We start from the raw sequence: 4,308 nt of genomic DNA, 5'->3' as shown, positions 1-4,308 counted from the left end.
AACAACTCTCAGCAAAGTGGAAACAAAACCTAAACATAGTAAAACAAAGAGGGAACATACATAAACATAATAAAGACCATATATGACAAATCCACTGCCAGTGGCATAGTCAATGGGCAAAAACTATAAGCATTTCTCTTAAGATCAGGAACAAGACAGGGATGTCTGCTTTCATCTCTCATATTCAACAAAGTACTGTAAGTCCTAGCCACAGCAATCACATAAGAAGAAGAAGAAATAAAAGGCATCCAAATTGGAAAGGAAGAAGTAAAACTGCTATTTTTTGCAGATGACATGATACTGTCCATAGAGAACCCCAAAGATTCCACCATGAAACTTCTAGAACTAATAAATGAATTCAGCAAAGTAGCAGGATACAAAATTAATATCCAGTAATCAGTTGCATTTTTATATAAAACTAATAGGATGAACTAATAGAATGGGAAATTAAGAAAACAATCCCATTCATGATTACATCAAAAAGACTAAAATGATCCCAGAAGTAGCTTTTTGAGGTAGCATGTGGGTTAGTGTGGTCTTTTGTCAGCTTCCACCATGGCGTACCATGGCTAGGGCCAAAAAATGCAGAAGGTGATGGTACAGCCCATCAACCTTATCTTCAGACACTGGCAGAAAAGATCTTGGATTCAGGTGTGGCTTTGTGAGCAAGTGAATATGCAGATAGAGGGCTGTATCTTTGGTTTTGATGAATACATGAACCTTGCATTAGATGATGCAGAGGAGACTCATTCTAAAACAAGATCAATTCAAGAAAACAACTCGGTCAGATCATGCTAAAAGGAGATAATATTACTCTGCTCTAAAGTGTCTCCAACTAGAAATGACTAGTGAAGTCATTTTTTAATTTTCAATTAGAGAAATTGTTGAGAAGCAATAGTTTGTATTTTTAGGTGTTCTTTGTTGCAGGTAGTTCTTGAACATTTATTCATATTGTTTTGATTATACTTTTGTTATTACTAGATGACAATAAATGCTATGTAATTTTTATTAAAACAAAAGACTAAAATACCTAGGAATAAACCTAACGAAGGATGTAAAAGAGCTGTACTTGGAAAATTATGACACTAAAGAAAGAAATTGAAGAAGATACAAATAAGTGGAAGCACATACTGTGTCATGGATAGGAATAATTAACATCATTAATATGTCCATACTATAGATTCAACACAATTGCTATCAAGATTCAACATAATTGCTCTATAGATTCAACACAATTGCTCTCAAGATTCCAATAATGAATTTCACAGAACTAGAAAAAATACTTCAAAAGTTTATGTGGAACCTCAAAAGGCCCCACATAGCAATAGCAATCCTGAGAAAGAAGAACAAAGTAGGAGGAATCACACTAGCTAATCTCAAACTATACTATAAGGCCATAGTAACCAAAACAGCATGGTACTGGCATAAAAACAGACACATAGATCAGAATGGAGAGCCCAGAATGGAGAGCCCAGAAATAAAACAGAATGGAGAGCCCAGAAATAAAACTACAGCTTTTTAGTCAGTTAATATTTGACAGAGGAGGCAAGCATATACAATGGGTTAAAGATAGTTTATTCAATAAATGGTTTTGGGAAAATTGGACAGATATATGCAGCAAAATCAAAGTAGACCACTTTCTTACACCACTCACAAGTATTAATTCAAAATGGATCAAAGACTTAAATATTAGACCTGAAGCTATGAAAATCCTAGAAGAAAACATAGGGAGCAAAATCTTGAACATTGCTCATAGCAATATTTTATTGGATATATCTCCCCAGGTAAGGGAAACAAAAGAAAAGAAAAGAAGCAAATGAGACTACATCAAGCTAAAAAGTTTTTCATAGCAAAAGAAATCATCAACAAAATAAAAAGACAACCCAAAGAATGGGAGAATATATTCGATGATACATCTGATAAGGGGTTAATATCCAAAATTTATAAAGAACTTACAAAACTCAACACCCAAAAAACAACCAAATTAAAAAATGGGCAAAGGACTTGCATAGACATCTCTCTAAAGAGGACATACAGATGCTCAATAGAAAAATGAAAAATGCTCAATGTCACTAATCATTGAGAAATGCGAATTAAAACCACAGTGAGATATCACTTCACACCTGTCAGAATGGCTAACATCAATAAATCAACAAACAAGTGCTGGTGAGGAAGTGGAGAAAGGTGAACTATTTCATACTGTTGGTGGGACTGCAGACTGGTGCAGCCACTGTGAAAAGCAGTATGGAGATACCTCAAAAAAATAAAAATGAACCTGCCTTTTGACCCAGTGATCCCACTTCTGGGAATATATCCAAAGAACCCAAATCACAAAGTCAAAAGAACATAAGCACCTCTATGTTCGCTGCAGCATGACTTACAATCACCAAGATATGGAAGCATCCCAAGAGTCCATCAATAGATGAGTGGATAAATAACTATGACATAGTTACACAATGGATTACTACAAAAAGAAGATAATGTTTCCCTTTGCGACAGTATGGATGAAACCGGAGGACATTATGCTAAGTGAAATAAGCCAGTCAAAAAAAGGCAAATACGATATGATTTCACTCATGTGGAATCTAATGAAGAAGCTGAACTCACATTGAGAACACAGACAGACTCATAGATGGAGAACAGATGACAGTAGCAGCAGGGGCGAGGGTAGGGAGTGGAGGGTTTGAGCAAAAGGAAAAAGGATTCATGGACATGGACAACAGTGTAGTGATTGGTGCAGAAAGGAGGGCATAAGGGGACTAAATAGTAACAGAAAAAATATGATAAAGATTACATTAAAAAAGTAAAAGTTCATTCTTATGTTATTATTTATTAATTATTGTATTATTTTCCTTATGAACAATTGTAAACCTACTTTTGCCCCACTGTGAATTTAATCTCTTTGAGCTTTACAAGCAAATGAATGGGTCAATGTGTTGTATATAATGATTAAATATAATACACAGTATAAAATTCCTTGCACACAGTAGGCACTCTGTAAGTAGTAGCTATCACTTTTACCATTGTTACCATAGTTAACATAGATAAACATAGGTGTGGCATAGATAAAGCAATTACAGGAATTCCTTAATCGGCACAGGGAATCTTCGCCTTTGGAGTCTGGAAGGGCAGCAGCAAGCCAGCTTGGTCAAGGTCAGAGTGCTTTGTTATTAGAGCAAACCATATGGAATAGACATTCTTACGTGGCAAAAATGGTGAAATAGCAACAATTTCATATGGCCACCTACTACTATAGCACTTGTTCAATGTATCAGTTTGTTACATCCCATTTTGCTTTTTTTTACTGCTTTTTAAAATTCTCAATAAAACACCATCATTGCTGAGATAACAAGTTGATTTGGAGATTGATTATCTCTTTCATGTTTCGTCTTTCAGATGGTACTTTGTTTATTTTTTGACTATTAAATCACTTGTATCATTGCTATAGCAGGTTGTAAAAATTAGAAAACACATCAAGGAAAAGCACAGGAAATAACAATTGGCAAACAAGGTATGTAACACATTTCCATGTCTATTTACATCACTGGCTCAGGCTTTGTGTATATTTATGGTGTTCCTGGGAACAGTGGGAACATGGTCCCTGTGTCTGAAAACCCGCCCTTTGCTGTGTGTTGAATATGTCTGAGTTTATTAAGATGACTTAGGAACTGAGACTGTGTGGAGGAACAGAGGTGCTAAGTAGGAGAGGTGCTGAAAGTTGCTCCAAGACAAAATGTGACACTTGACAATTATCTCTTCCATGAGTTGTATATTCTCCCACCTTATTCTATGGTATTTTTAGCTGAAAACCATAGGCCAGTGTGTGCAACATGCCCGTTATGGTCTGCTTATTGGTCTTGGCAGTTGTTAGGATTCCTAATCCTACTTACTAAAATCACACTGATATTTTTCAGAGTTACATGTCACTCACTAATAAAACCTAATTTGATTTTGGGTACCATCAGATCTGTACTTCCGACAGTAACTCCTTTCTTTGAGAAGAGTTTTATGTATTTTGACGGGAAGAAGGAGTAAAGTGCAAGTGATTGAAAAGTGTGCATTGTGTACAGAATTTCACTTCCATTTGATCCCAGAAGTGCGGGAAATGAGAACAAGTTCACTGTTGCAGCTGGACTTCAACTTTTTCCAACCAAGGTGTGTCTTAACTCCAGTTTAGGTAAATTAAACAAAGGCAGAATAAAGGGAGGCTTCACACTTTTGAACTCTCCCCTCTCCGGAATCCAATCACGGACAAACGGTCACTTTTAATTCCACTTTTGCCCAGGCTAGAGCACAACTGATTCTTAT

General features: G+C 35.9%; 1 pseudogene; it reads left to right on the top strand.

Moving 5' to 3' along the window:
• The first annotated feature begins 555 nt into the window (after positions 1 to 555).
• Positions 556 to 839, top strand: LOC112296491 (small nuclear ribonucleoprotein E-like; annotated as a pseudogene).
• The last annotated feature ends 3,469 nt before the right edge of the window (positions 840 to 4,308 follow it).

This window comes from Desmodus rotundus, chromosome 7 (genome assembly GCF_022682495.2).
Source record: "Desmodus rotundus isolate HL8 chromosome 7, HLdesRot8A.1, whole genome shotgun sequence".
Lineage (NCBI taxonomy): Eukaryota > Metazoa > Chordata > Mammalia > Chiroptera > Phyllostomidae > Desmodus > Desmodus rotundus.
Note: the sequence above shows the minus strand (reverse complement) of the source record. Positions and strands in the feature narration are given on the sequence as shown.